The following is a 10,788-nucleotide window of genomic DNA, read 5'->3' on the forward strand; positions in this document are numbered from 1 at the left end:
CATGAAAATGTTTAAAAGATTTTGTTTTCATTCCAGATCAAAAACAAATGTCAGAACCTTAGAAATCGCTGTGAAACAGAATTGTCCTCCTCCAGCCAACTCAAATCATAACAGCCTGAGGTGACCCATCCTGAGGGCTCAGACAAACAGTTCTGAAGAGGAAATTTCTGCTTATGTAATGGACCTGGCTTGCACCAATGGCAGGTATCTTCAAAACATTTCCTGTGGGGGAATGGGGGGGTGGGAAGAGACTTCCCCGCAACCAGACCCTAAGTTTTAATTACGTATTTGGTAACCAGCTAGAACTTTCTGAGGAAAACACTACAGAGAGGCTAGATGCAGGCATCACTAAAAGAAGAGGAACAGGGCTCCTTTGCTGTTTGCCTAACTCTGATGTTAACATTGGGTCTGGCCTGGGGCAACTTAAAGACTGGAATGCATAACTATAGGCTATATAAATGATTATCCTTTAGAGAAGCAATAAATACAAAATATATGCAGTACTTAGAATGAAAACACATATAATATTTGCATTTGCACACAGCTTCCTTATGCCATATTCATACAAAAACTGATGTTGGTCGGAGCACAAGGCCAGGTCAGCACTTAAGTGGAAATGTGTATGCAAATGAGGAACTGGTGTGCAGTAGTCATCTGCAAATGTATGTATTAAATGTGCACATAACTTTGAAAAAGTGGCCCAGAGAACACAGAATATGTTAATATTAGGTAGTTACTTACAGGGAATAATTATAAGCAGGGGCAAAATACAAGCTACAATGCAAGCTAAGGCCCAATCCTGCAAAGACTTCCACACATGCTTAACTTTAGACACCATGAGCAGTCTCATTGACTGTTGACTTCATTGGGACTACTCACAATTAGGGTGACCATCTTTTCAAAAGGCAAAAGTGGGACACATGCAGGACATTCTATTACCTTGGCAAACAAGATTTTTCTTTCGTTTCAGTGTTTCAAGAAAGAAATAAACATTCTCCTTGGATTGTGCAAGAAAAAAATTTCAGTAACTGTCAGCATATTGTCAAAATCAATGATCCTGGATTGATCCATTCGCCTTAGATCTTTATGGGCATTCCAAATACTTTATCAATCATTCGTTTAAATTCCTTAGGTAAATCCAATACCTCATTACAAAAAGAAACAAGGAAAGTCTTGATATCCTTTCCCTTAAGTCTGTCACTCAGGGCCCAAAAATACACAGATTACTGCTTCTTAGGCTATTCTCAAGCAGTTCAGTTTTAAATTGCAAAAGCGCTTTTATCCTCTCCTATAACACTAGCAGCATTCTCATCAGAGCTCACTTTCTTGCCAGTCCCATTATGATTATCTTCCACTACCACATTTAGTATCAGTGGCTACAATAGGGCAAAATAGGAGAGGAGCATTACAATTACTGGTGACTGTGTAAATGTCACATAGCAACAGGACACTACTTAGAATTGTAGTGATGGGACAATACAAGGAAGGGAAAGGAGAGGGGAAATTTATTTGGAAGGAGATGACGTACTAGAAGTTGTATATTTGGAAAGGCCTACAAAATTTATGAATATATTTATCACCTAAGGGTGAAGGCAGCTATTCAAGCTATCCAGATCTGGAAGAGAGGGACATAAAGACATGAAACTGTTAGGTTCCATGTTGCTCAGGTGGTCTGGGCACTTCTGGCACAAAATTTGAATGGATCATTGTAACTCCTGTTCTGCCAAGCCACAAAATGCATTGAATAAAAACAATGGAAGACATAGGGATAGGGAAGAAGGCAAAACAATCTTTGGAGGTTTTCACTAAATTCTGTCTCCTGTGGGTGCTATGTATCCTCTGCAGCTTCTTTTCTGAACTCTTTAGGCCTTTACACTGGGTTGAACTAGTCACATTTCTTTTTTATAACCGCCATTGATTCTGCAGTGTTCAGGCAGTTAATTTCCAGAAAGAACTAAATCTGCTCAGGAAAATTTCCATTTTTTTCCTTCCCTCCCTCCCTCAATTTCCTGCCCCTGCACCATTCCCTCTCTTTGTTAGTCTTGCCCTTCTCAGTTTTGTGGCACACCAAAAATCTACCCTCAACACTTTCAAAAATTCACATACCCTCCCCCCCGCCCAAGCCCTCTCCTGTTTGTGGGTATTTGGGTTGAAGGAACATTTCCCAGTGCCTACATTCTGCTGGGCACGCCAAAGAATAGGAGCTTCCCCACTTCTCAGCATCTTCATTTCTCTCTCCAGAAAGGAGGTGGGGAGCTGCAGAGGAGTTTTGCATGGTTTCAGGTTTCAAAACTAAAGGTTCATGTGGCTCTAATATAATGTTGGAAGCACCAAAGGAAAACAACGTTGAGTTTGAAAACCCCAGATTATGTTTTATGATAATATGTAAATCTGCCTTTTTGCTTTCAAAGCGTTGCTTACCCTCTACTGAGGGCTCCATGTTGGTTAGCTTCTAAGGTCATGGACCCTCTCAAAAGCAGAGGTATTATTGGGATAGACACAAGTGACATTTCTCTATTTTTACAGTTCCTCTCCCTCATTTTAATTTTCATATCCTGTTTTCCCTCAGAGTATGGTTTTATGCCATCTCAAGGGGATGTTTAGAGGTATTTGTATATGTAGTTATTTTTGCTTTTTAACCACCATTTTAATTTTTCTATGTCTCTATGAGTTTGGTTTCCTAAGTATCCAAAATAATCCTTTTATGTTCCTCCCGGGGAAAATTTGTGCCACTGCGGTGCAGCAGAAAAATATCCCCACCCCCAGATTCCTTTTGCTTTCTTACAGAAAATGGTTTCTGTGGAGAAGCAAAGAGAAGCTGCAACGGTGCTCACTCACCCCTCCGGCAGCTCAGACGCTCTGTCCAGGCAGCTGGGGGAGAGGTAGATCACTTGAGGGAGAGGGGTCTGGTGATGCCCTGGGGCACCCAGGGACATTAGTCCCTCCCCTTCCCTGAACAGAGCAGCCAGGGCTGGGTCACATCAACCCCCAGAAACTTCCCTGGGCTGCAGGAAGCTCTACACCGTGAGGGGAGGGGGAGGACTTGGCAGGAGGGGGTCTGGGTGAAGGGTGGGGGTGGAGCTCAGCGGGGTGGGGGTTGGGTGCAGGGGGGTCTGGCTTGTGAGGACACGGGAAGCAGCTGCCCACACGCGACGCCTCCTCCCACCCAGAACTCGCCCACCTAGCCCCCTTGTATCAGGAGCCCCCTGCACCCATAACCCCCGCAAACTCCCTCCCGCCAAGCCTCACCCCTGCATCAGGAGCCCCCCACCCCACTGAGCCCTAATCACCTTCACCTGGACTCCCCTGCAGAGTCCCATTCCCCCTGCACCCAGAACCCTGCACTGAGCACCTGTGCATCCAGATTTCCCCCCAGACCTCCCATGGAGCTGCCCTCAGCCAGGATTACACCACATAGAAACCTGGTACTTTTGAGGGAATTCTTCGCCAAAAAATTAAAAATTTTAAAATTCTGCAAAGTTCTGCATATTTTATTTGTCAAAATAACACAGAAACACAATAACAATATAATCACACCATTTTAAATAATTGAAAATGGTAGGATTTTCAAATAAAATATGCAGAATTTTACAGAATTTTAAAATATTGTGCACAGAATTTTTAATTTTTTGGTGTGGAATTCCCTCAGGAGTAGTGTGTGTATGTTTTATTTTGTGTAGCCAGTATATTAAATCTTTAATCCTGTGCATCTCTCAACTCCTGGGAAATAAATTAAAAGATTGTGGTATTTCATAAGGTTGTGCAGGGTTAGGCAGCAGCCAGGTTGGAGTTTTGTGGATCACAGTGAAGCCTAAAAAGGGGCTTAAGGGGCCTAAGACGAAGGTCAATGGGGCTACTCATGTGCTGACTATGTGCATAAGTCTTTGCAGGATTGAAATTTAAGGCCTTGTGTACACTGCAGAGTTTTGTCGGAAAAAAGGCAGCTTTTGGCGGCAAAACAGTGGAGGTGTACACACTGCAATGCCACTTTTGGTGTCAAAACTCTTCAGTTTTGGTGACAAAATAAAACCATCTCAACGAGAGAGAAAGGGATTTTTGCGGAAAGGTTAAAATGACAAAGTGTCAGTGTAAATGCTGCCATTCATTATATCGCCAGAACTTACCTCCCCCGGTATCCCACAATACCTGTGACTGCTGGGCTCACTGTTTTCAACTGGGCTGCCCTGCAGGCATGTGTCCCTCCCCTTTCAAAGCTCCATGAAGTTCTGACAGTTCACTGTGCTGCTCTGCTCTGGGAGCAAAGAGCAAATCATTAATGTGGAATGCTGTTGTCTCCCGCACTACAGACGCAGAGGCAGGCAGGCAGGGGCGTGCATGCGTGTTTGTGTGTGTGAGAGAGTGAGAGAGAGAGACTGCTGTGCTATGCAGAGCCAGGGAGGGAGAGGGGGGCTGATGTTGGGGGTGTCCCCCTCCCCATGCCTCAGGACTGGTTACTCAGGCTGCTGTCTGAACTTAGAGACAGTATGCCAACACACTCACTCTCCCCCAATACTCACTCTGTCTCTCTCACATCCCCCCAGACTCTCTCACACACTCCCCAACACACACGCTGTCTCTCTTTCCCACTCCCTGTCACATGCTCTTGTCCCCTCTCCCCCACACACGCTTCAGTTGAAAATCTGGCAATCTAGTAGGATGCCTATGGAAGAATGGGATTCAGAAACCTGCATCATGTGATGCGGTGCCTGTCCCATGGGGCATTGCAAACCCTTCCCAAAGCACCCGCCGGCCAATTGCACAGTGGGATAGCTACCCACAGCGCACTGCTCTCTGTGTTGATGCAAGAGCTGCTAGTGTGGATGTGCTCTGCCAACACAAGGAGCATAGTGAGGCCACGCAACAACGCGTTAATTAAAGTGGCATAACTTTTGACAACAAAACTCTGCAGTGTAGACATAGCCTAACTAAAGAGAAGAAACACCAGCAATGTGTAACAAACAATAAGAAGCAAATGGAGAGGGAGGATGAGAGCCACAGTCATGATATTTCAGAGGAAAATTGGATACTATTAATTTAGGCTTAAATAGAGACTGGGAGTGGCTAAGTCATTATGCAAGGTAGCCTGTTTCCTCTTGCTTTTTCCTACCCCCCCCCCCCCAGATGTTCTTGTTTAACTTGGATTTAAACCTGGAGAATGGTCAGTTTAGATGAGCTATTACCAGCAGGAGAGTGAGTTTGTGTGTGTATGGGGGTGGGGGGGATGTGAGAAAACCTTGATCTATGCAGGAAATAGCCCGACTTGATTATGTAAAGAGTTGTCACTTTGGATGGGCTAGCACCAGCAGGAGAGTGAATTTGTGTGGGGGGGTGGAGGGTGAGAAAACCTGGATTTGTGCTGGAAATGGCCCACCTGTTGATCACTTTAGATAAGCTATTACCAGCAGGACAGTGGGGTGGGAGGAGGTATTGTTTCATGATTTCTGTGTGTATATAAAGTCTGCTGCAGTTTCCACGGTAAACATCTGATGAAGTGAGCTGTAGCTCACGAAAGCTCATGCTCAAATAAATTGGTTAGTCTCTAAGGTGCCACAAGTACTCCTTTTCTTTTAGTCATGATATTGTGCGAGTAGCATCATGGAGCTATTTAAGCTAACTGCACACAGCTTCCTGGGTCCGGACAATTCAGATGTTATTTTTAAATTATGATTTGAAAAATTCCCTATCAAACCATTGCTCCCTGAGCTCCCTTACCACTTGCCCATTTCTAGATAAAGTGATCCTGATCATGATGCCTTCTTTGATTCTTTTGTCTTTGATTCCCATCTGTCAGCTCAACAGCGACAATAGAACCAAATGAAGTTTTTCCACCTCTATCTTGCACTGGCTTTGTTCATCTTTAACGCTTTTTATTCGATGTCACTCTTCACTGCATCTATCCAACGCATCCTTGGTCTTCTTTTATTTCTAGTTTCTTGCACTCTCATATGTACTGCCATGTATGGTATCTGTAGGAGTGTGCGTGACCATCCCTCCCTGTCAGTCTCGGAGGGAGGCCATGCCTCCTCACTACTACACAGCTAGAACGGCCATCTGTAAAGGGGGGAAATTAGCAGTCTCTGGAGTTCAGGCCCTCAAGCAGGGTAGAGCAATAGAGAGTGTAGGGGCCCATGCCCTCAGGGAAGGCAGGGCACCAACCAGTCTAAGTGGGCTCTGGCCCTCAGGCAGGGCAAAGTAATAAATAGTCTAGAGTCTAATGTCCTAGCCCTGGCAGACAGTACACCAACACAGGCCTCCTGGTCTTAGGAGGGGAGGCTGCCACGCCCCCCCCCACCCTCGAGGTGGGGTTGGCAGCAGGGGGGTAGGAGGACCTGGACCTACCCTACTTTACTGGGTCCCAGTCCAGGGCCCTAACAGTGATGGAGTGTTCCACTACTGAGTCAGCAGGGATTTGGCTGCAACACGCTGACCTGGCTTCAGGCAGCAATGCAGCCAGACTACAGTGTTTGGGGTGTCTGGCAGCTCTGGAAGATCTGACGAGTCCTTGGGGCAGTGGAGGTCCTCTTCAACTTCCCGTTCCAGCAGCGGGTGGGAAGTGTCTGTCTCCCTCAGTGGCTACTGCCCAAGTGAGGTCAGGGCCCACCTTTTGTACTTCCTGTACTGCCCGTCTGCTGCCAGAGGAGCGGGTGTGGCCTCCCTGTCAATCTTGGAGGGAGGCCATGCCTGCTCACTACAGTATCTTTCTGGGTCCATTCCTGACATGTGTCCAAGCCATCACAATCGTCTTTTATGAATCTTCCATAACAGCATTACTTTTTGCCTTAGCCGTATTTTTATTTTTTTTATTTTCTGCTTTCTTAACACCCTCAGCCAGTTTATTTCTGCAGTCAATAACTTATGTTCATCAGCTTTCCTCATCCTCCGACATTCCAACCCATACAGCAATATCAACACAATTGTCTCATATACGGTGATTTTCATTTTTGTCTAGCCTTCCAGATGTTGCAGAGCTTTCCAAATGCAGTAGCACCTTGTCTGAGTCTTCTCTTTTTATGTCATCCTCACAATTCCCATCCTCCACTGTACACGCATTTTCCTACTTATTCTAGTTCTTTGTCTCTGTTTTTGATCTTTACCTCTTCTTCTTGTCTTCCATTTGACATAGTTTTTGTCTTCCCCATACTGATCTTCAGTCCAAATTTTCTGCTTTCCTGGTCTACCTTGTCAGTTATTCTTTGTACGTCCTCCTTGGTCAATTCTAAGAGATCAATATTGTCTGCAAATCTAAACTTATTCACTGTCCTCCCACGTAACATGACTCCTCATTTCATCTCTCAGTGCTACAGCCGTCACTGCTTACAATGCCAAGTTAAACAAATCTGGCGATAGCATGCATCCTTGCCTCACGCCTGTGCTCATCCTGAACGTTCTGCCAGCTTCTTGTCTACTCTGACTGCACTCATCCATTGTGTGTGTTTATATGTTTTCTGTCAGCTTGATCATTTTGCCAGGGACGGCATACATTTGCAAGACTTGCCATAACCCTTTCTGCCAAATGCTATCAAAAGCCTGTTTGAAGACTATAAAGTTGTTGCAACAGGCTTGGGGGTGGTCTATGTATTTCTCTGATAGCTGATCTATTACACTTTGTCCTAGCCTAAATCCAGCCTGTTCTTCTGCAAGCGCCACTTCCATGTACCTCTTCATTCTCCTCTGCAATGTCTTGGTGAATGCTTTTTCCGGCACACTCAGTGGGCTGATTCCTCTATAGTTCTTACATTCACTTTTATCTCCTTTCTTATGAATTGGTACTATTATCATTTTACCCCATTCACTTAGCACTTGCTCTTGCTTGTAAATCTTGTTGAATAGCTTGTGCACTGCCTTTACTATGTGTTTCTCACTTGTTTGCAACAGCTCTGAGGTTTTGTTGTCACTTCCTGGTGCCTTTTCCTTTTCCAACTTTCTATTGAGATCTTTACTTCTTCTTCTAAAAATTCTAGCATCTGCTCTCCCTCATTTGTACTGGGAAGCATCTCTAGGACCATTTCATCTACTGTGTTCTGCATGTCATAAAGCTCTTCAAAATATTCTTTACATCATTTATTCTTTGCTTTTTCATCATCAGTTATTTGCCCATGCTTCTTTCACTGCCAATGTTTTCTACTTCTATGTCCCACTCAGTTCTCTAATCTTGCAATACAGTGTTGCATTTCTCTTTGCACAGTCTTCTGCTTATTTACATTTATCCAATTGTTATTCGCTCTCTTCGCTTTCTGTTTTATCTTTCTGGTCATAATGCTGTACTCCGTTCTTAGACTTGCATCTTCCTTTTTATTCTCCTTCCATTTCCTATTCTTGTCGCTCAACTGCAGCACTTCGTTCTTTGATTGCTTTGATTTGGACTCTAGCCCAACACTTGTTCAGCTGCTCTTGTAATCCAATATTTTACACTCACTATTCCATGTCTCTTCAGGGTTTGGTTCTTTTTTCACCCGAGATCTGATATTTTTCCATATGGCTTCCTTGTATTCTTTCCTGGTATCTGGCTCTTTCAATTTGTCCACATCATATATCTTGTTCTCAGTACTTTTTCAGTTGTTCTCAGCCTCAACCTCATTGATGACAACAGTAACTTATTATCTGATCTGTTATTGGTCTCAAATGATCTGCAGGACAATACACCTGATTTCCATCTGCAATTCACGAGTACAGAATCTATCATGATCTTCGTTTGCCCATCAGGTCAGTGGCGGATTACCGCGCGGATCCATGGGACACATGCCCAGGGGCCCCGGCCAATTTGGGGGCCCCTGCCAGAGTTTTGGACCTCTGGCACCACCCCCTGCTCCTCCTCTCCCCACCTGGAGCCCCGCCGCCCTATCAATACTTTCCCAAGTATTTCCTGCACCAGTCCCACGAGGAGCACGAGCATGCTGAAAAACTCATGAAGCTGCAGAACCAGAGGGGCGGTCGCATCTTTTTGCAGGACATCAAGAAACCAGATCGTGATGATTGGGAGAATGGGTTGACAGCAATGGAGTGTGCCTTGCACCTGGAAAAGAATGTGAACCAGTCACTCCTTGATCTGCACAAGCTGGCAACTGACAAGAATGACTCTCATTTGTGTGACTTCTTCCCCCTGAGGTCCTCTTCCCCCTGAGGTCCTGCCCCTTATCCAGCCGGAAGCTGGAGCCTGGCAGTAGTAGGGTGAGCATATTCCCCCTGCCCCCTCCCGTGCCAAGCTGGCCTGAGCTGCTCCCTGCCCCTTCGTGTGGAGCTGGCCCAAGCCTCTCTTCGCCCCACACGATGCAGAGCTGGCCTGAGCCCCTCCCTCCCTTGCCCCACCACTCACCCCTTCCCCCCTTAATCTGTTTTTAGCAAGACTGGGCATTTGTCCTGTTTGTTCTTGCCAACTAATGATCAGCAAATGGACAGGGGTACAGGGGCCCTGAGAGCAGCCACTTGGCCCATGTCCTGCCCCCAAGGGCAGCTGGAGCGTTCAGGGATCCCCCTAGCAGCCCGGGCTCCCTGGGCAGCTCTTACCACAGCCCTGGCTTCTGGCCAGGCCAAGAGGCGCAACCTTGGGGGGAAGGGGAGGAGCAGGGGATGTGGCCCCCAGGCTGGGATTGTGTGTGTGTTGGAGGGCCCAAATGTTCGTTTTGCCCAAGGCACCAATAAATCTTAATCTGCATCTGCATCAGGTAATACCCAAGTTCATTTCTTCTGCAGTTTTCTTTGTTGAAATAGCCTATTTGTTATCACCAGGTTGTTAGGCTACTAAATTTCTGCCTTTCTCTTCTTTCATTTTCTTCACCGAGCCCAAATCTGCCTATTGCTCCAGCCCAGGAATTCCTCATTGATCTTTTTTTTGTGTTAAAATCTCCTATTACCAATACCATGTTTTGTCTGGAAACTTCTTGTATTGTTTTCTGTAGATTGTTATAAAATTAACCAATTTCTTCCTTGTGCCCCATTGAGGTTGGTGCATTGTGGGTGCATTGGATTTGACTCTGAATCCTGCCTTCGCCATATCGGGTTAAATGCCGTAAGAGGCTAACTGGCCTTTGGCTTTAGCACCAAGGTGACTCAATCCTGGTGTCCATCATCTTTTCTTCCTGATGCACACACATGTACACGGCCAGTTCCAAATGGGATTTTACATGCCAGTCACACCAGAAAAGAAGAGATCTTCAGCATGATTTTGTTTCCCATTCAAGAAAAATGTTTATCTTGTTGCCTTATAGGATTCCCCCGGGATTGAGATACAATAGTCTGGTAATGTACTATATACAGTGTACAGGATACGATTCCCTCTGTTCTTTCCAAATTCCTCATTTTGTTCTCTAAAATGAACATTTCCTGCTCTTTGCGACACATCACAGTTCCTGTTGTGCATATGCTTATTTTTCCAGCTTACACAAATCTATTATTTGCTGCCCCGAGTGGTCTCAGTCTCTGAAGTCTCCTGTTTTCTTTCTTATTTACTTTGCCTCTTGTATGCCACACTTGAGGCCATAACACACTTCTGATATTTTAAAGTAGCATTCATCACTGATATTGCTGAGGTATCAGGTATCATGGTGATGGACAGAGCTGGGCATAAATACTTGATATATTACACAGCTTAAAAAACGATGGTTGCTCTGGCCCTCTGTGTTGTCTCCTGGTACAGTATTTCCTCTCATTCTGTTTTCAGAATGCTGTCTTTTGTACACATTTCTTTAGAACTTCAGCGTCAGTTTGATTTCCACTGTTAATACTTCATTTTTCGTCTGCAGTGAGTTCTGGAAACTAATGTTTATTTCTGGGTTGCTGCTGAAAGGGAAT

At 45.2% G+C, this 10,788-nt stretch overlaps 1 protein-coding gene across 4 annotated transcripts in view; it reads right to left on the reverse strand.

Moving 5' to 3' along the window:
• Nucleotides 1-4,296, reverse strand: part of SERPINE3 (serpin family E member 3) — a 51,301-nt gene extending 47,005 nt beyond the window's left edge. For 3 of the 4 annotated variants that reach the window (XM_073343231.1, XM_073343241.1, XM_073343218.1), the window contains exon 1: nucleotides 4,125-4,296. The gene's annotated coding sequence lies outside the window, so the exon portion shown is untranslated. The remainder of the gene's footprint in view (nucleotides 1-4,124) is intronic. The other variant, XM_073343219.1, reaches the window with a different exon arrangement.
• Nucleotides 4,297-10,788: the final 6,492 nt, after the last annotated feature.

Source organism: Lepidochelys kempii, chromosome 1 (genome assembly GCF_965140265.1).
Source record: "Lepidochelys kempii isolate rLepKem1 chromosome 1, rLepKem1.hap2, whole genome shotgun sequence".
NCBI lineage: Eukaryota > Metazoa > Chordata > Testudines > Cheloniidae > Lepidochelys > Lepidochelys kempii.